Source organism: Serinus canaria, chromosome 2 (genome assembly GCF_022539315.1).
Source record: "Serinus canaria isolate serCan28SL12 chromosome 2, serCan2020, whole genome shotgun sequence".
NCBI lineage: Eukaryota > Metazoa > Chordata > Aves > Passeriformes > Fringillidae > Serinus > Serinus canaria.
The window spans coordinates 98,970,160-98,991,236 of record NC_066315.1 but is presented as its reverse complement, the minus strand read 5'-3'; the positions used below and the strand labels follow the sequence as shown (position 1 = coordinate 98,991,236).

The 21,077-nt window shown below is 40.1% G+C and overlaps 1 protein-coding gene across 3 annotated transcripts in view; it reads left to right on the top strand.

The window, feature by feature from the left end:
• Positions 1–21,077, top strand: part of LDLRAD4 (low density lipoprotein receptor class A domain containing 4) — a 313,571-nt gene that overhangs the window by 23,181 nt on the left and 269,313 nt on the right. For 2 of the 3 annotated variants that reach the window (XM_050970349.1, XM_050970346.1), the window contains exon 2: positions 19,473–19,603. The exons of the other annotated variant lie outside the window; for it this stretch is intronic. The gene's annotated coding sequence lies outside the window, so the exon portion shown is untranslated. The remainder of the gene's footprint in view (positions 1–19,472; positions 19,604–21,077) is intronic. 3 annotated transcript variants of the gene reach the window in all.

Here is a 21,077-nt window from a genome sequence, read left to right as displayed (position 1 = left end):
GGCAACATCTGTGCAGTACAGAGAAAGCCCCCAAAAGAATATGAGTTGTGTCTGCCTCCCTGCTTGTCTTGGCTTGTCTCTCTTCCCCTCCCATGCTCCAGGTCTGTTGTCCTAGTGCCAGTCCGCACTCTGCTTGTAAAACTGGGCTCAGCCTCTGAGATGCTCGGCACTGACTGGTCCATGGCTGGGTGAGAGTTAGGTTTGTTCTGCTGTGGGTGAAATGGGAGCGAGTGGTGACTCTATGGAGAGAGACCATGGAGCTGCTCTGTGTAGTGAAGAACTAAAGAGGAGCAGTGACAAGAAAATGAGCAGAGCAGGGAAATGATTAAGTGAGAGAATGCTGAAGGTTTGAGGTGAATGTGGAGAAACTGATGGATAAACCAAATCCTGAAGACAGGAGTGGAGAATGACTGGAAAAGTGTAGATACTATTAAAAATATTCAGAAATGAAGGAACCTTGGTTATAGGTGACTTTCACCTGTCGTTATTCACACTCAGTCCAGGCCTGAAAACTCTCACCTGTGTTGGATGTCTTGCTTGGTTCTGGGATGGATGTTGTACACTAGGTGTGCAAGAGCATTCACCAGAGCATTTTGTTCCTTCTGCAATGAAAATGGGGAATTAAATATGAAGTCAGTACTATGGCTGTGGAGGAGCAAATTTAAAAAAAGTGGGGGAAGGGGTATTTTTACTTTGTCCAGCAAATGTTGTGGACATCTGTGTGTTTGCCAAACAGAATGCTAAAAGCAGGAGCCCTGGTGAGAAGGACCATACTGATGGACCCTTCTCCAGCAGCGGTGTCCTTGCAGACTGTCCCTCCTTTACTCTGCTTGTGGCTCTAGTGTCAGTTTAAACAGGAAGCCTGGAGAGCTCTGCTCTGAAGCTTGTCTTTACATTGTTCATTAAGGTGCTTTCCTAAACAGTGGGACTGGACTTCAGGACTTTGATTTTGCAGAACTTTAATTGCTCTTTGATTGAATGGCTTTGGTCATTAGTGCAATTGTAATGGGCTAATGTTCTTTGAGGCTAAAAATGAATGGCTGTAGTGGGAGAACAGCCGTCTTTCCCCTGTGTCATGCTGTAGACAGACTGCTGCTTCTCTTGTCAGCCTCTGATGTAACTCAATTAATTGTAGTGGAATTACTCCTGATCTATAATTAAGTCAGAAGGAAATTGAACTGGACAGTGTGAGAAGTTCCCTGTGTTGTTGCTTGCGATTTTGAAGAGAAGTGGAAAAGTTCACATTTCATTACTGCCGGTCTGCCACCTTGAACATGAAATCCTTCGGACTAAGCACTGTCTCAGAAAAAAAAAGTTATTGGGTGTGTTATGTAGGTTCAAGGTTACTCTTTCTGTAGTCAGTTGCAGAAGTTGAGTTCCATTTTTTGTTAATATGGCTTCAGGATCCTTACTTGTTGGAAGCTCTTACAAAGAGCTGCCTCTGACATACCTTGAGTGCCTTCTGACTTTTGGATTTGCTTTGTCATATGGATCCATACCAGTGTAGCGAGGTGGTGATTATATTAACTTTGGGGAGCACAACTATTTCTGGTATCCCTGGTTGGATAAATGCCATTTACACAGAAGCAGTGCAGCTCTGACAGGGAAGCCTCCCATTCACATTTAAAGTTAAGGATAAAGAAGTGACTGGAAAGAAATTAAAGAATATCTGCCATTCCTCAGGGCTTTTGTGAAATTTGTTGTCATCAAGACTATGTCAAAGCTAGTATTCTTCTGATAGCTCATTTTTCATGGACACTCCCTTTGTTAGATTTACTGCTCTTGTTGGACATCTGGATTACTTTTCCAAGTTATTTTGTAAATCTTGGTTTAGAAGTTTCCTTTTTTGATAGTATCAGTAATAAGTTTTAGTACTCTTTTTCCCCAGCTTGAAAACTGTAATGAAAATGTTTTATCTCTGTGAGGAAAGAAAGTATATTTGGCCAAAGATTAAATAAAAAGATAACTTTGAGGATATGTGGTATGAGATAGAGCTTGGAGAAAAATAAATACAAATGATCATGTCTGTTGTGCTTATATTGTGCTATCTCCCAAAATACTTGGTTTGGTCTGTATGCACTTAGCCTCTTCTCTTTTTCTTTTTTTTTATTTAAAGCTTTTGGAATAATCAAGTTGCAGCCTAAAACTCTTCTAATACAAAGGAAGTTGAGCTTTAAACTGTTCCTTGTCTTCTAACTTTTATTATCTAAAACCATTTTTAGTGTGATTTTTGATATAAGAACTCTTCCTTGACTGAACTATTTGTCACACTGATCTTTCTGCACAAACTGAAGCTAATTGTACTTGATATAAACCTAGAGAGAGTAAATAATTTTCTGTGTGTTGCATCTCCCAACACTCAGTTCTGGAAACAACAGAAATATTTTGTTGAAAATCCTTTGAAATTTAGGCTTTTTGCTCAAAGATCAGCTGCAAAGGATGCATCCAGGCAGGATGGGAGAACTAGCAGAGGGGCCAGATTGCATAGTCAGTTCAGGATCTCCATCAGTTTTGGTACTCTAATTTTTGGGAAACATAGGATCATTTATAACATCACTGAAGTGAAAATATGAATAGTTTAAAATATAATAGCAATCTTTGTGAAATTGCAGTTATTTGGAAAACTCTGTGTGTGTTTATCTGGATAGATAGATAGATGTACTCTACTCTGCTCTTGTGAGAGCCCACCTGCAGTACTGGGTTCAGCTTTGGGATCCCCAGCATAAGAACGTGGACCTGTTGGAGTGAGTCCAGAGGAGGCCACGATGATGCTCAGAGGGCTGGAGCTCCTCTCCTGTGGAGACAGGCTGATAGGGCTGGGGCTGTTCCACCTGGGGAAGAGAGGACTCCGGGAAGGCCTTAGAGCAGCCTTCCAGTACTTAAAGGGGGCCGGCTAGAGAGTTGGAGAGGGGCATTTTACAAGGGTCTGTAGTGGCAGGACAAGGGAGAATGGCTTTCAATGGAAGGAGGGACAGTTTAGATCAGGTGTAAGAAAGAAGTTTTGTACTTCTAAGGGTGGTAAAACACTGTCAGAGGTTGCTAAATGAGGTGGTGGATGCTCCAGCCCTTAAAACATCTAAGGTCAGGCTGGATGGGATTCTGAGCAACCTGATCAGGCTGAAGATGTCCCTGCCCATGGCAGGGGGATGGGACCAGATGACCTCTAAAGGTCCCCTCCAATACAAGCTATTCTATGAGCCTATGATATATCCTTATATCATAAAAGGTGTTCCTTACTTTTGGCTTGGATAAACACATTTCTGTCAGAGTGATGGAAAAATTACATGTTTAACTGTTTACTAGGTGCAAATTTTAAAATACATTTTCTGATAATAAAGCATATTTTTGGTAGTGTTTATATGCTGTCACAGAATTCCCATATTTTCTGTAGCTGTTATCAAATGTTTGAGATTGATATGCCGGGGAAGATGGTGAGGGTGCCACAGAGAAAAATAAATTTGTGATGAAGTATCTATGCTGAGTGGTTAGAGTTTCATTTAAGCTTGGTAAAATTTGGGAAATGTGCACATCCTGTCTAGTGATGTGAGAGAACAAACAAATAAATTTCCAGTTATCCGCAAGGCAGATTCTCAGCTGTTGTAAACTATCACAAAGCAAATTAGGTTAATAGAGATTTGATTATATTTCTCTGAGTAGTTGAAAATCAGCAATGTTGCTGTGGTGTCTGTTGGATTTGACCCTTTTTTATTAAGGAATTCTTGGTGTTCAAAAACTGGTAAATGAGCTCCAGATGAGCGTATCCTCTCTCTGAAATAGTGATTCTCACTTTACTTCTACCTTTTCTATACCCTATACAGAAATAAAACTTTTCTTCCTGTTCGTTTCCCATTGGCTTTCCCAGTGGCTCCATCAGCATCCTTTCAGGTCACACTCAGCTGACTTAGTCCAGAATTGCTGCTCAAGGTCCAAAAAAGAGAGGAATACTCCTCTGTAGAAGAGAAATAAAGAACAAAATATTGATCTGCCAAATTTAGAAAAAGGATTCATTTTAAGGGTTGGGAAAACATTAGACACTATATGTAAATGTGGAACCTTTTTTAAGGATACTTAATGTTGTCATTTACATTTTGATTTATTTTTTGAATTTTTATGTCCAGCTAATTTGATACAGTTTTTACATGGTTAAAATAGTCTAGACTGTAGCTAAGACACCATAGATTAATACTAGCTAAAGATTCAGTTGTGGATGTTCATCTAGGTGACCTTATTTTTGTCAGCATTTTTGGATTGCAAATGGCTAATTTTGACTTTTACTTAATGTCATTTGCTGTTACCTTAGTCCTAGAAAATGATGAAATTATAATTTTGAAATGTTCTTCTAAATAGTGTTAAATTCAGGAGTTAGAGGAAGCAAAGAGAAGTATTGTATTATAGTAATTCTCAATAAAAATTGATTCGGAGCAAAGCCATCCTTAATGCTAAGTGTCGTTTGAAGATGACCTGTGATTACAACCCACAGTTTTGCTGTCATGTAAGCTGGAGGGGACATGTGTTACTGCCTTGCTCAATTGATGAGATTGGATGTATGATTGAATGATGAGACTGCAAGCCAGGTCTTTAGCTTGTCAACTCATGCCTAATTCGCAGTGACAGTGTGCATGGAAGGCAAGTGTCTGTATCCTGTCATATTTAAGCTTCTAGTTACAGCCTTCTTTCTGTTTAATGCTCTGGTAGCTCCAAAACAGACCAGAGAAGGAAAAGATGGCTAGCAACAGAAATTGGCAATTTTTGGATATGATGCTTGCTTTTTTTTTTTTTTTCCCCTTTCCGTCTTTCAGTGTTACCATGTAGAAATTACATATTAAGGAAGTGTTATCCATTAGCAGAAATATTTAGCTGTCTGGAAAAACAGTCTGTGTTTTTATAAAATACATTTTCAGTTCACTGCCTTCATTTGCAGTTTCCAGAGCTTTTTGAATCTGCTATTTTCCCTTTTTCTTGGGATTTTCACATTTCTTCTGCTCTTGCCCCTTCTCCTTCACTTGATTCTCCATGTCATAGATGTTTCTGTCACTGGGAGTTGTGTTGTATAACATCAACAGTTAAATTATCATAATCATTCCTAACTACTGACTAAATTGCAAGCAATTCTGTATACTAAAGCTGCTGAAATCTGTCTAGTAACTTCTGTTTCCTTATTGTATTGTAATGATTTTACCCCTGCTGCTTAGCAGAAGCCTGGTGACAGGAAAAGGAAAGTAGCTGTCTGGACCTGTTTGTTAAATGAACATCAAAATAATGCAAGTTGTTAAATGAACATCAGAAAAAGCAAATGTGAAAATGATGTGATAAGAGAAAATAAGTGGAACTCCGATCTTCTAGAAGCTGATATCCTTTTAAGATGTATGGTTTAGATTTTTATAAGATACTGAAAAACTCAGTTGCAGTTACCAGTGAATCACTTTTTGTGTTTAGGTGGTTTTAAAAGTGGAGCTCTTTGAGATGAAGCTGGTTACGAGAAGACACTCTGTGTACATAAAACTACTTCATTTCACCCATGTGGTTGATTCCCTCTATTCCTAGTGATTGTGACACCCTCTTTGGCACAGGTGACTCTGTTGAGTTGGTTCACTCACTGTCTCTCGGTCAAATGCAGTTACCATTCCCCCAGCAGTCAGTGGCAATGGGTGGTAGGTTTTTCCTGTGATAGCATCTGCTGTGAGGCAAATACTAGAAAGCAGTGTAAATGGTGTGCCATTAGCTGAATCTGAGCCCTGACAAGTGGAGCAGGTACCGCCTGTGCAGATGCTCTGTCCGTGTCTCAGAGCAGCCATTGATCCAGGAGCAGTGCAAGGTGCCCGGCACAGCCAGCTGGGGACTCTGAGCCCTCGCAGCCTCAGTCTTGCTGTAATTCATAAGGCTGGTCCCACAGATCTGTTTTGCAGGGTGTGTTATGTAAATCATGTATATTATTGGTTCTTTAGATTATTTGTGTTTTCTCCAGCTGGATGAGTAAGTATTATGCGGAAGATTTGGGAGCTTGCATAAGCTGCAGAACTTAGAAACGTGGCAAAGTATCGTGACATAGCGGATGAGGTTGTCACAGCACACTGTGCTCCCCGTGCCTGAAACTGCCTTAATGCAGCTACAAAGGGCAAGATTAGGCACAGAATTAGTAAATTCCTTTTATTTTACTTTTTTTAGTAAACTGTGTAATTTTTCTTCTCTGTCTCAAAGAAGAGTTCAGCTCTGGATGCGACTGTAAATACACATTCCTTTCTTCCTTGGAGGGTGGAAGTTGCAACATGTGACACGTGACAGTTGCTACTAAGTCATATGTGACATTCTACATGCATGTGTGGCATTACCTATATATGAATAGCATAACCAGAATGATTTGACACATAAGGAAGTATGAATACACTTCTGATGTTCTAAAGGGATGCATGGAGTCCAATTAGTATACACACTGCCAAAATTGTAGAAATGTGGACGGTTAAAATGATTGTGTTGGCATTCTGCTTGTTTCACTACAGATTAATAAAATGTGCAGGTCATGAGATGGTGCTGTGACAGCCTTATTGGAAAAGATCTTTGGGAGCAGAGTAGAAGGAAGCATACAATATATGTGATATACTATGCAGAATATTGCACATCAAATAACTAATATAGTGTGTCAAGTGTAATGGGAGTATTTTTTATGTGTTGAGATACAGTTGTATTAAAATTTTTCATAATGGGTGCATTTAAAAATCTAGAGTTAGTGCAGACAGTTTGACAAGTATATATATTTTTTTTTCCCCCAATTTTCTTTAAAAATATTTTTGGTTGAGCATTTTGCTTTCTTTGCTTTTGCCTTTTTATTTAGCAATATTTAGTTAGAAGTGTACAATGCACATGTGAAATGATTTGTTGTCAGTGTTTCTATCCCTGAGTACATTGCATAGCTCTTGGACGTATTCTGAGTTCTTTTTCGTAAAGTTGGTTGCTTTTAGAAGGCGTTCAAAGCACTGACTCCTACACATCTTCAGTGAGGACTCTTGAAAGAAAAACTTGTTAAGTCATAGAATCATAGAATGGTTTTGGTTGGAAAGGACCTTGAAGATCATCTAGTTCCAACCCTCCTGCTATGGGCAGGAATGCCTGTTGCTAGACCAGGTTGCTCAAAATCCCATCCAGCCTGGTCAAGACACAGGAGAATGTGATTCTCATCAGGGCCGACCTGTTTATAGAGTTGAGACCTTTGTTTCTGAAATAATTTGGGACTCTTTGGGGTGGATTGACCCTGTCTGGATGCCAGGTGCTCACAAAGCTGCTTTACAGCTCCCTTCCTTGTCTGTCTTTTATCTCATGAGTTGAGATAAAAGTGGAGTGAGATGATTCAGCAACTACCCTCATGGGCAAAACAGACATGACTTGGGAAAGTGTTTCATTACCAATCAAATCAGAGAAAGGTAATGAGAAATCAAAACTGAATCTTTCACCCTTACCCCTCCCTTCTTCTAGGCTCAACCTCACTCCTGTATTCTCTACCTTCCTTCTCCTCCTCCGTGGCACAGGAGGAGATGGAAGGGGGCTTGTGGTCCATTCATGGCGTGTCACACTCTTCTGCTCCTCCAGTGTAGGCTCCTCTGTCCATGGATCAACAGATCCTGCCAGGAGCTTGCTCCAGGGTGGGCTTCCCACAACTTCCGTTATTCTTTTGGGCATCCACTTGCTCTGAGCTGAGATTCCACTGTGGGCTGCAGGTGGTTCTTGCTCCACTGTGGTCCTCCATGGGCTGCAGGGACACAGCTCCCACCGTGGTCTACACCACAGGCTGCTGGCATGTCTCAGCTCCTGTGCCTGGAGCACCTCTTCCTCCTTCTTCACCGACCTTGCTGTCTGCAGGGATGCTTCTCTCACTCCTCACTCTGGCTGAAATTGCAGTTTTCTCCCTTCTTGCATACACCACTGCAGAGGTGCTACCCTGTCACTGCTGAGCTCGGCCTTGGCCAGTGGTGGGTCTGACTGGAGCCAGCTGGCATTGGCTCTGTCAGACACAGGAGAAGCTTCTGGAGCTTCTCAGAGGAACCTCCCCTGTAGCTCTCTGCTACCAAAACCTTGCCACAGAAACCCAAAACAGACCTTAAAAAACATCAGTAGCTTTAAGCCTAACTGGGAACAGGATCATAAACTGGTTGGAGAAGAGACTCAGTGTATCTGTAAAGATACCTTAATTGATACTCTTCATGCTTACTTTAGCCAGGATTAAATAGGTGCTTGTTTGAAAATCAGTGGTGAGTTGATACATTTGTTTTCTGTGCTTGTATAAGACAACACTGGAGTTACTTGTTGCATTATCACTATTCTAAGCAAGCATAATTCACACAGTGTACTTGAGAGATCTAGAAAGTTTAAGAATTTTATGTAATCCATCTAGTGTACTAGTATATTTGTGAAGCAGGAGTATTTTTGGCCATCTGTGCATTTCTGTCAATGTGCATTTTGTTTGTAGAGCAGTGGGCCAAAAAAAAGGGATCTCAGAAAACTAGTATCCAGAAGTGTCTATTAATTTCCTTAATTTTTGGGTGTATGAACCACTCTGCAATTCTGGAGGCATTTATTAGCTGTTTGAAACAATTTGATATATAAATTTACATTTTGTAAAATAAAACCCATGCTTTTCTTAGTATGACATCTCTTAGCACTCAGAAAACCCAATCTTCCTTCCTGTGAGCTTGTCTACCTGGTTTGGTTTCTAAATGTTAATATCCAGTGCCTTGGTACCCTTTTAGAAATAACAGATGAGACTTCTAGGTAAAAGCCAGTTACAGTCCCTTTTAGCTGATAAATGAATGCATTTCTCCCTGTCCTGTCCACTGAAGATTGCTTTTGCCCATCGGGTTCAGATCTAGTGCTGCAGCTACATTCAGGTGGGCCAGAAGGGTGGTACAAGGATTTGCTTCCCATTTTCTTTGCAGGGACAATGTAGGGCACTGGTAGGACTGGTCAAAACCTCTTCTGTCCTGCAGGTCTCTCATGCAGCCTGCTCTTTTCCCTCTGTCTGTCCCATCCCTATTCCATCATACTTCCTTGCAGGGTTATTTCCTAGATTAAAAAACAAGTGATGTGTCTTTAAATCTCTTAAATCCCTTTTCTGTTCTTGTTTCATGGATGAGCTTAGCACTATTTTCTACAGATGCAATGAGCCCTGTTGCAGCCTCCCCCTTTGGTCACTTGGCCGCTCACTTTCTGCATTCAAAACAGTCACCTCTGATCTCTTGCAGAAACCCTGCCACGATTGCTGAAATCAAAGCCTGCCTGAGGTCTTGTTAACACAAGTGCATCACAGTTTTAAACTGTGCCCATATACTTGAGGTACAGACATTTTTGTCTGCAACTCAAGAGTCTCTAAAGGGTGGTGAAGCAGCTTTCCAAGCAAAGCCAGCAACAAAACCTGACTGGATGATCCTGCTAGATAAAGCAGTTGGTCTATCTGCAGTTTGAAAAGTCCCACCCAAGTTTGAAGGCAAAGAGTGTTTCCTGCTTAGTCTCCTAGTAAAAATATGAATCTTATAGTGAGGTTGCTTTTTTGTCACGTATTTGCCAAGATAACACAAGTGTTTGATATTTATGTGAAGTATTTAATTAGCAAATATTTTTAGTTGAAAACATTTTAAAATTGCATAGATAGGTTGCGGGTGAAAGCTCTGGTGAGTGAAATGCATTATCAGTTTGCTCTACAAATCTAAAATTCTAAATTTTAAATGTGTTCTAAGGATGAACTAAGAAGGAATATCCTTATTGGTTGCCAGGAACAGCCTCCCCCATTCTTCTGCACCTGGACTATTCTCATCATCTTCCTCACTGCCATTTCTTTTTTAGCCCCATTGTTTGAAGGTGATATGTTTTTCTCTCAAGTTTATTTCTTAAGTGCTGTAAGTGCTTTGTGGCGTACCCTCTTCTGTTTCTCCATAGCTTCCTACGTGTTCTCCATACACTCCTCTCCTTCCTCTGCTGGGGTATTCTGGTGGCAGCTCCCACTCATCACAGCTGCTGCCATTTTCCCCATGTACCGTAGGGAAAAGCTGGAAGATAGAAGTTTCAGGACTACCCATGGAGCTTGCAAATTGTGGTCTCATAACGAATGAGGTTTGAGTTCAACATCAGAGGTAGGGGCTCTTGTGCTTGAGGTGAAAGACCAGGACTTGTTGCATGAAGAACTGTGCATCCCACGTGGACTGGCCCCTGGGGTCAGCTCTTATGCCCAGCTGCCCTGGAGTCTGTGGTGGAGTCGTGGATGTCAGGGTCCTTTTGTTGTGCTTTGGGGAATGGGCCTGGTCCCTGGTGATGGAGGGCACTGGCCAGCACATCTGGCACTTGCATTCTGAAAGAGCCATTGTAGGGGTGCAGATGAGGGCTTGCCTTGGTTGTACTGCATCTGTGTTGTGGTCTGGGGTGTGGAATGACCCAGTGCAACTGCTGTTCTGGCATGTGTAGAGCACAGGATGGATACCTGTTTCCCAGAATGTGAGTTCTAGGTTGTGTGGAAGTATCAGTTCTCATGGAGAGAGGAGGGTCTGGAGATCCTGGAGCCCTAGGTCCAACTCGCAGTTCCTCTCTACGAGGAAATTTACTTTGTGAAGAAAGGTTTCTCTTGCACAGTTTGAGCTTTTCCCTAGCATATGGGTAGGTAGGAAGAGTTTGCCAAATGTGTTATAGTTACATAAAACATGCAACATCTGACGGATACGAAGAGGGTTATAATAAATGATTACTTTACACTCCCTCTTTGAAAGAGCTAAACAGAGTGGCAATACAAAGCCCATCAGATTTTCTTTCCTATTTATAATATTTTTTATGTTGGTGTGGAAATTCTGTCAGTGAGCATGGGCTAACAATGGCTAAATCTATTTGAGAGCTTTCTGTTAGGTGCATACTGCACTATTTCAAATTGAAGTGTTCATTCTGGTTTTATTTGCTATTGCTATTAATTCCTGTGTATATGTGGGAGATTATTTCCCAAATCTCATCTCCATTTCCAGACCTGCATCTGCTATGACCCAGAGATATGAGAGGCTGCTTGAAGTTCTTAGATTTCTTTTGTGTCCTTTCTCCCCTCTCTGTCATTCCCATGTTTAAAGCTGTACTAAGTTTTCTGAAGGATAAAGTGAAGTTAAAAAAAGAAGTAGAGTTGTATTTAGGAGCTAGGGATTATTTTGCTTTACTGGAAATATTTAGCCAAGTTGGTGGTTTGGAAATATTTTCATGAGAACTGCTGAGCTAAAAGTTACCGAGACAAAATTCCATAAAAACAACTGTGAACTCTAGTTTATAACAAAGTCATTGTTGGCAGCCTTCCGTTTAAAAACTTTCCATAGCTGCAAGAAAGACAGACTTATGGATCAAAGTGATCTGAATTTTTTTTGGCAATTAAAAAAGGTAACATTTGGATTTGAACCCCACTGTGACTAGTTCATTTCCATTCATTTTTTACTCTGTATTCTTAATAAGAATGACACCAAGGAGCAGAGGATGGGAAGAGACCTTTCTTTCTATTTAAAATTGGTTCCACAGGATGGAAATTTGGCAATAGACACGGAAACTAAGCAAATCTTTTTAGAGCTCTCTGCCTCTCTATGTAATGAAACCAATAAAAAAAACTCAAATAGAGATTTTAATGATGAAGTCACACTTTGTTAAAATTTTCCATTGTGCTGTTTTCTTGGTCTTTTTAGCTTGATGACATCATAGTTATTTGGTGTGAGGGTGCCCATCTTATGTCTTGTGCTTTTCTGAGCTTCAGGCCACTCTTCACACTAATGAGCCAGGTACAAAGAGTCTGGAATTGGTGATATCAAAGAGGCTGAGGGTGCTAAAAATAGTGCTAGGATAAATGTTAGGAGAGAACTTTGATGAGAGGAGTCATTGCAGGTTTCAGACAATAATTTAAGGGTTGGGCTGTGGCTACTCTTAATGCAGGAACACATGGGAGCAAGTGGAATCAGTTTCCCGTGGCTAACTCCTACAAATCATAGTCATATCTTTTCAGAATTCAAGTGCCCTTTGTGGTAGGCTGGTAGGAAACAGCCAGGTTAGGAGGCTGGAAGGACATTATTCCCTGCACCATTAACTTAATGGTCAGCAAAAATGGGCCACTAGGGGGATGAATATTAATAAATTAATCTAGTAAAGAATAGTAGTGATTTGCTTGAGACCAAGGAGAAAACTTGGGGGAAGCTGTAATTTGCTGACTCAAAAAATTTTCTGTTGCTATGCAGTTGCTGGCACTCCCACACAGCTGGCAGACAGCAGAAAAATATTTAATTTTTTTTTTTTTAAATATTTGCTTTCTTTTTGATCCTCAGGTTAAAAATTGTTAGAAGATCTAATAAAGTCTTGTCTTCATGGAAGAGTTACAAGAGGAGAAATTGCCATTGTTTTGCTTGTGCCACTTCTTAGTTATGGCCATATATAAAGGAGAGAGGTGTTACTTTATATTCCCTGGATATTCAAAATATGTAAACACTTAGGGATTTTTTTTTAAATCAAAAGGCAGAAAATGACATTACTTTCTTCCCCTGCATCTTGTCTACAAAGATGTAGAATTTGTCAATAACAAGGATACTATCTACTTCATAATGCAATATTAATGCAGTAATACAGACGGATGAATACAAAGTCTGTGGGAAGAGTCAGTAGAAGATGGGAGGAATAAGGTAGGAATAAATAAGTGGTTCTCAGTCACCAGAGTAGTTGGACTGGTTGGTGCATTCAGGCCATAAATTGTACACTAGAAAGGACCTTGTTGATGAAGTGAGAAAGTGTGCTGATGATAGTAACTTGGTCGTAGTAGTGAGGTTGAAGTGGACCATGAAGAACTGGAGGACTGACTGACATGGCTGGGTGGCTGAGTAGTGGAAAGGCAGGTAAAATTCAGTGTGGATAAAGTGGTCTGCATAGGGAAAAAATAATGGTGAGTTTTGAGCTGTTGCCATGTGTGAGTCAGTTACCAGGTTATGATAAACAGCAATGTAAAACTGGAGCCCACTACTCTACACTGATCAGAAAAGCAAACCAAATACTAGGAAATAATAATAAAGGAATAGAGAACTAAAGAGGTGGCATCCTTTTTGCCACTCTCTATGTTCATGGCTCACCAGCATCTTGTATCATGTGCAGTTCAGGTCCCTCAGCTCAGAAACAATATAACAGGATGAGAAAATTTTGGGAAAAGCAGCATTTTTAAGAGATGTGGAACGGCTTATGTCCACAGAAAACAGGGATTTTTTTTTTCCCCCTGAGAAGAAGAGACAGTGGAAGATATTATTGAGATCTTTAATGTTGTGAGTGGCAGGGAGAGGGTACACAGGGTAAATTGTTCACTGTCTCTGCCAGCACAAGCCTTAGAGTAGGCTTCAAGTAAATTGTAAGCAAACAGGAGAGAAGTGGGTGCCAAAGAATATTGCATTTCCCGAAGTTTTCCATTTTATGACTGTAAATGTTCAAAAAATAGTAATTTCCGCCCCTGTAATTGTGTGTGTTATGTAATGGATAGGTGCGCTTTGAAATATTAGTGTCTTCTATGCTCTTTTGCATTTTTGTGTGTCCTTGTATTTCCCAGAGTACCTATGACCAGCCTATAAGGAAAAATGAGATACAGTCATTTAGCACAATTCAATGGCTTTCCTAGATATCTAAAATTATTGAAACCTTTCTTTAATGTGTGAGGAAGTGTTTTTGGGTTTTCTCATTCAAGTCTCTGAGCTTTCTCAATTCCTTAATAGGATGTAGTACCTTTGCTTGGATTTTAAAAAGAAGACTTAGATTTAGTTTGTAATGTCTCCGCCATTCCCTTTGGACTTAGAAAATAACACTCGACATATTTGAGAACTTCAGCTGTGCACATAGGAGAAATACTCTAAATTATAGAAGTGTGGGTTAGTTGGCAGTCCTGGATTCTCATTAAGGCATTCTGCCTCTTTAGGCACACATCAGTAAAGAAGGCAAACTTGTCCTTTATACCTGAAACATGGTGGGTTCTTTCCTATAGCCAGCTTCTGAAATGGTCCTTCTTTAAGACTTGTTGAAATAAAGCAGTTGTTCATGCAAAGAAACCAGAGGAATAATGACAATACCAAGAGCTTTTGTCTGCACCTTCCTGGGTCAGGTAAGCTCGGTTTCCTTCTTCAAGGAGTCACTCAGCTCAGTAACAACAAACATTATATTCACGTTCTAGTGCATGCACTCGCACATCTTTCATGCCAGTCCCACGTGCTTTATGCCATCACTCCTCTCCTCGCAGTGCCTGCACTGGATCCTGAACCTCCACTTGAGATGTTCACACTCATCCTTGGCAGCCTCCCTGGGCAGGGAACCATGGGCTGCCCTCTGCTGCTTGGCCTGCCACATCCTTGCTCCTTGTACTATATCTGCTCTTGGGATTTGCGTTTCCAGGACCGGCTGGAGAGCTTGGGTGTGCATGCAAGAGCCTCCCCTGCTCAGGGAACCCTGACAAGGGATGTGTGGTTTTACCCATCAGTTCTCCTCATAGCACTAGGAGGCCTTAATTAGTTTCTACTGTGATGGATGCATTCTCTTTTAGGAAAACTGTGGTGTTAGTTGTCTGTGAAAAGGGCCGGTACCCCTTTTGGTTGTGCAGTGGCTGGTGTGATACTTGTGTGTGGTGGACTGGTGTGTAACACTTTGCTTCTGAAATGAGAGACAAATCTGAGGATGGTCTTGAACACAGTTGCAGAGAAAGCACAAATATCAAAGTTTAATGGGAACCCAGGTTTCCTGATGGTAACTTGTTGTGCTAACAGCAGATTCATTTGTTTCCTAATTAATCAGAAGGAGTGTTCTTTTTATTTCAGCCATCTGGTGGAGAGCATGTTGTTTAGCTTCTTGCTACTGCAAATTGGAGCTACACAGGAAAAAGGATGTTTCAACTTCTGTTTTTGGTTTGTTTTTCAAGGTTGAGTCAGTATAGAGCACGTTAAAACATACTTAATCAGTTGCAAAGTTCATCTCTCAAGGACTGCAAAAATTTAACTAAAATTGTTCTTCCTGAAGAGACAGGGTGGTGATATTGATGATTAATTGCTTTTATTACTTGTTTTATTCCATGTAATCAATTGTTCTGACAAAAGCAAAATTTCCTTAGTGAACTGCAGAACTATTCTAGGATACCCAATTTGTTACCACTTCGTAGAGAACATTCAATGTCGCTTTTACATTTCTGCTTTGGATTAATGTCAAAAGCATATTGCCTGTCAAACAATTTGTCGTTGAGTGTGCCATTAGCTTGCTAACTCCTCACAAGGATTTTAAAACATTGCATTTTTTTCCCTCCAGAAGTCCCCTTAGCGCAGCCTTTCTTTGGAAGCTATATTGTTCTTGTGGAATATTTTCTGAGGAGCAGTCTGTCCCTATGCGATGTTTACTGTATTTTTGCCTTGCAGCCAGCAGATTTTAGTACAAACTTGCCTGGGGGTGGCCTTGTCCTATTTTCCTCTTAGATGGTTCTGGCATTTATAGAGCTTGGGAGATCGTGCTTCTGAATTTTCCAGTCTGAAGCGCTCGAGCCAAAACAGCAGGGGAGATAGCAAACCTGTACGTTGTTTGGCTCACGGCAGCTGGGCCTGTTTTTCCTTTGACCTAAAGCAATGGCAGCTTTTCTTGGGATTTGTGTGGAGGAGGGGGGAAGTGAGGAAGGGGAAAGCTACGTGAGGAAAACTGCTTTATCTCTGTGATTGGAAAGAGCAAGCCTTATCTCCCCCTCAATCCCTCTTTTTGTACCCCTAGCAAAGGTAACTCCAAGCTACTTTCACATGGCACATGGAGATTGCCTTTCTTCGAGTGACTTTATGAGTATTGATTATTCATAAGAAAAGAGAATATGTATTGTGTTAATATTGCATTGACATTTTTGAAAAACAAACTCTTTTTGTGTTGCAGTACCACAGCCCTTGCAGAATGGACTTTATGTTAGAGGACTGGCTGCTTGGCAGTTTTTAGAGACATTTCATAGCTTCCCATCAACCTGCATTTTCTCCATTACTTCATGGTCACTGAAATAAAACAGTCTTGCCAAGTTGGGGCCAGAGTCTCCACTGGGGAGCGAGTTGTGGTGAATGATTGCGGGACTATATGAAATACCTTGCAGATGGGTGGCTCAGAGGACATAACTACTCTTTGGGTTTGGCCTTGGGCTTGAAGAGCTCTTCTTGTCTTTAAACACTGTCTCTGAAGTCATACCCGCTGAATGAGGTTTCCTGTGGAAATAAATTTCACTGTTGCTGTCTTTCAGGTGTCGCAGTCTTGTGATTATCAGCAGATGTTTCAGTTGAGTTTTGCATTTATGTAACAGAAACATTTAGTTGTGCCACAAGAGTGAATTTATTTCTAGAAGAATGGGTTTGCATGTGATTATTGGAATCCTGAACTTTTGAATTCCAGGAGACTTGAGAGTTCCCTGAAAAGTTTGTAAGAACAACAGAGAGTTGAGGCTTAGTACATGTGGAACACAAAAGAAAACAGCCTGTGTGTGTGAAGAATTTCCAAGGAGCTCCTAGTGATTAAAACAAATTAAAAAGCATCATATTTCCAAAGAGTGATATGATTCCTGTTCAGATCTCTGCATTGGCGTGGGACAAATGGGTGATGGATCCTGAGCCTCCCCAGGCCAAAAATAAAGGGAAAGAAAAATTTTAATATTTGTCTGTGTTTCAATGTTTTCTCCTTTTAAATTGCTCCATAGATTTCCTTACTGATATACATGGATCTTCACAATGCTTGTTGAGAAGCTCAAGAGAAACTCTTGTTTCTGCTGCACTTCTGGCAGGAGATGACAGTGCATGGCTGCTCCTTCTTTGAGGAAGCTGTTGACCAGCTTCACAGCGCAAATTTTTTCCAGAATAAGAATTTTCTTAGTTGGCAGCTTTGATGAATTTCGTGCAAATCATGTTTCATCTTGAAGGGAAGATTATTTGGACCTGTAGGTGGATTCAAGAAGCAAGGAGGACATTAGGGCAGGTGCATGTTACCCTAAAGGTTTCTTGTTGGAATAAGAAGAGTTAGCCGAAAGTTGGTGCTGTAGAACCAGCCTCTCCAGTCTCTCTTGGCTCAACAGTGTGAATGCCTCAGGCTGTTGGAGTGGGCCAGGAAGGAGCTGAGCCTTTCAAAAAATATGCTGGCTTCAATATCATTAGGTGTGTTATGTAGGCAAGTAGTCCTGATTTGCCTAGCTGGTCTATATTTATTTTCCTCTCTTCTTTCCATTCAGCAAGTCCATATTGCAGTAAGAGGCTTTCTTTCCTTGGTAGTCTAATTTTTTACCAACATCCTCACCTTTGCAAGTTTCACTCTTTGTGCATAAGGAGACAGTTTAAATTAGATACATTACAAAAAAAAATCATAATCCATTCTGAGGTGATAATTTACCTCATTTTCCTTTAATCATAACCTTTTTCAGTAGTGGTTTTCATTTTCTTTGTTTAACATGAACTTTTTCTGCTTTTTGGTGTGTGTTTTTCTACAAATCGCAGTGGGCTGTAGTGAATCCTTATTTCACATCTTCCCTCTTTTTCAATGATTGTCCAAATTCTAAAGGCAAAACACAAAGGTCAGTGTTCTCTCTTGGACTTTAGTACTGCTCCTTATCTCACTTTTGTCACTAAATGTAATAATTCCTATAATTTGTCTTCTCATATTTAACATTTCTCCTGTTGCCCTTAGGAGTAGATTTCCTTTCAATGTTAATCTTACTCAGGGAGGCTGTAATCACGACTTACTAATTTCTTTCTTCTTTTAATATTCTCAAGAATGTCTTCCTTAAAATTAGGTAGCAGATCCGGTGGATTTTTTGCTGGTATTAATTGCTGTGTAAGGAAGTGCCCTTGAAAGTCAGTTATGTAAATGAGCAGCCTTGAGCTGGCCATAAGAATGATGTTGGCATGAGTTTTAATTTAATAATTGAGGAATTGGAACATAAAATGGTTCTTTAAATCTAAAATAGGATAGAGTCATATTCTTTATTAGACAAATTCTAATTGCATGGACTGTATCAGCAGTTTAACGTTTAGTTTCGGTGATCAATTTGCGTGCGGGTGAGCACTTTAGATGGTCATTGTTGGATGGTTACTATTAGGAAAAATTCTTGTATTCACTTGCCTTAGGTATTTTTAGTTGAGTATTCTGAAAGGAATTACTGGTTTGTTGTGGCTTTAAAACAACAGACTGAGTCTTTCTTGAAATATATTCTTATCATCTGCTTTTTTTTTTTTTTTTTCCCTTTATTAAGTTAGCAATTGTAAAAGTCGCTGTAAAAGTTTTTTGTATTTTTCCTGGAGATGTGTCATACTTGAATCCCTTGGCTTATTAAAAATTCCCTGAGTTCTGGACAGTGGAGGGCACATACCTGATGTCTGTTTGAGTAAAGGTCATTATTTATTGTTATGCACAATATATGCAAAAACCAGTGCATGTGAAGTTATTTGCAAATACAGGCTTGGCAAACCTCCTCTGGAATTCGGAAAGGGTTTTCCAGCTCGACTTAGTCATTTTTTCCCAAATGTCTTGGCATAACTGATCACTCAGGAGTGACATATGGTAGAAACATGCTCTAAGGGACAAGTCTCCCGGATGGCGCACAGCACCACACAAGATAGACAGATGGTGGCTTATTCAACCTTGGAAAAAGTTTAATCCTACATATTGGCACGTCGGCCTGGGTACTGAGAGAGAGGCACACACATGCCTGTGAAATCTGAGGCAAAGCTTTTGTGAGTTTGCTTGCTGTCACTGAAAGAACTAGAAAGACTGAGCTGATACTATACCCAATGAGTATCTGCAAAATTAAGGGCTCAACCTGCTCTCCAGAAAAAGTGATATTCCTTAGAAAAGTGGAAACTCCAGAAGCAGCAGGACAATTCAGAGAATAAAATTTGGTGAACTTCTCACAGCTGTTTGCAGACTAAAACATGCTTATTCAACAAAGCTGCTGAGTACTTAATTTATTCACCAATAGCTGTTGATTAATTGAAGTGTCTAGTAGGAGAAAAGGGTGTTTTATGTTTTTCATAGTTTTAGTTCTGTTTCAAGAGTTGCTGCTGGCTTTGTGAAGTGTATTAACATTTCACATCAGAGAAACTGTAGCCTTTCTCTTCCATAGGTTCTTACAAAAAGTTATAGATTACCTGATAGTAATTTTAAATTTATTTCAGAATATGCAAAGAATTGCAAGTTCTTCCTTTTTTTTTTTTTTTTTTAATAAGGAGAGGAAATCACACCTTGTACTCTAATATCTTAATGTTTAAGACAGTGAAGAGAGAGAGACAGAATATTTGACATGGAAAAAATAAGTCTGCTTTGAATTCTTTCTGGAAACCAAGTAGTGATTGTTTGTTGTTTGATTGAACTTCTGGAGTCAGGGCCATTTTCTGTAAGGATTTTGAAAATACTGACCCATTGAAAAGATAAAGGATTGCCTGCCAAACTTTTTTCCCCCCACTTTCTTTTTCTTGTAGATCACACTGAGTATTTACAACTAGAAGGAAAAGCAAGACTCTCCTGACTCTCTGGACTTCAAGGATATCATTATGTTATATTGGATGAGTTGAAACTAGACAAGACTTCTTTCTTAAACACTTCGAGAAAGGTAAATGTAATTCAAACAAACATAATCTTTTTCCTGTAAAGGAAGAGTTAGGTAAAATTAATCCCATTCCAGTAACATTTCAACCATACTCCACCACAGAATCATCATCTTTTGGATACTTTGTGTAGATACATACCCATATATATATATTTCAAAAGCTAAACCTTCCTAGTAATTTTTTGATGTTAAAAGATTTTGATTTGTCAGCCCTTGTGTATTTTGAGGAAATGTGTGAGTTTCAAGCATTTCTCTAATGTGAAAGAGGTGGTGAAGGAAGAGGAAAGAGAAGGGAGATGCCTGGAGTAGCCAGTCTATTGGTCATTACTTGTATGGATGGGGAAGACCCAGTTAATGTTTCTGTTCTGCCAAATGAGTAAAATTACTTGAAAATGAGATCCTAGCTAGTGAACTATAAAGTCAAATGACTCAAGCAGTACTGATTGGCACATACATTTAAAATATGGTTTGGTTTGGGACACCCAGAGGGAGCTGCAAAGGGAGAGACTAATTCAATAATCTCTTGTTTAGGATATGCATGGAAGAAGTAAGAAATGTCAAATCCTTACATTGAGCTGAGGGTGCTCTTGTGTAATACAAACATCTGCTAACTTTTGGCCTAGTAAAAGCAAAGATTTGTTCTTTCTGTGCATATGAGTACCCATCAGGTATTTTTTTTCATCACCCTTCTCTGTCTTTTGCTGTATGTCATTGTGAGAAATGCTGACCATAGGCAGCCAAGCCTGAGGGATCACAGAAATTGTTGCAGAACTACTGTGCCCTTTTTACTTTATCTTTTTCTATCTACTATAACTAATTACTATAGGACTTCGTAAATAAAAATTCTAATAATTCTATTTTGTGCCCAAGTGCAGTCAGAAAAATGTGACAGACATCAGTTTACTCTCTGTCTAGACCCTGCAAGATTTTCTCACACACTTCACAGAAGCAGTGAGTATTTCTGTGGCCCATCCAGCCCTCTGTGACAGTCCTGCCTCAGTGTCAGGAAGCATGCCCATGGGCCTTACAAACATAATGTATTTGTGAGACACAGAGCTACAGTCTGATGAGATGATTAAAATTCTGCAGATCCACAGCTGACACCTTTTTGACCCAGATCTGAAGTTCAGACTTGGAAATACTTCAGTCCCTTGGAATTTTAGGTCATGCTTCATAGAATTGCTGTTTTCATAATTTATAGGCTGAGCGTGATGTATCATTGTTGAGCTGCTGAGCGTCAGTGTGTGCGAAGCAGCCGTCTGCTGTCAGGGCTGAGTCTTGTATCTCCCTGGCCAGTGACAGGGGAGGTCATTATACCGTGTCAGATGGGAATGGTTTAAGGTAACAACGAGGCTGTGTCCAAAAAAAGTCACTTCTGCTCACTGGTAGTAATGACATTTAGAGGACTGAGACAGAGGACGGAGAGTTTTAATAGAGGAATGGAGACTTCGTGAAGACAGAGATGTGAAGGGTTTGC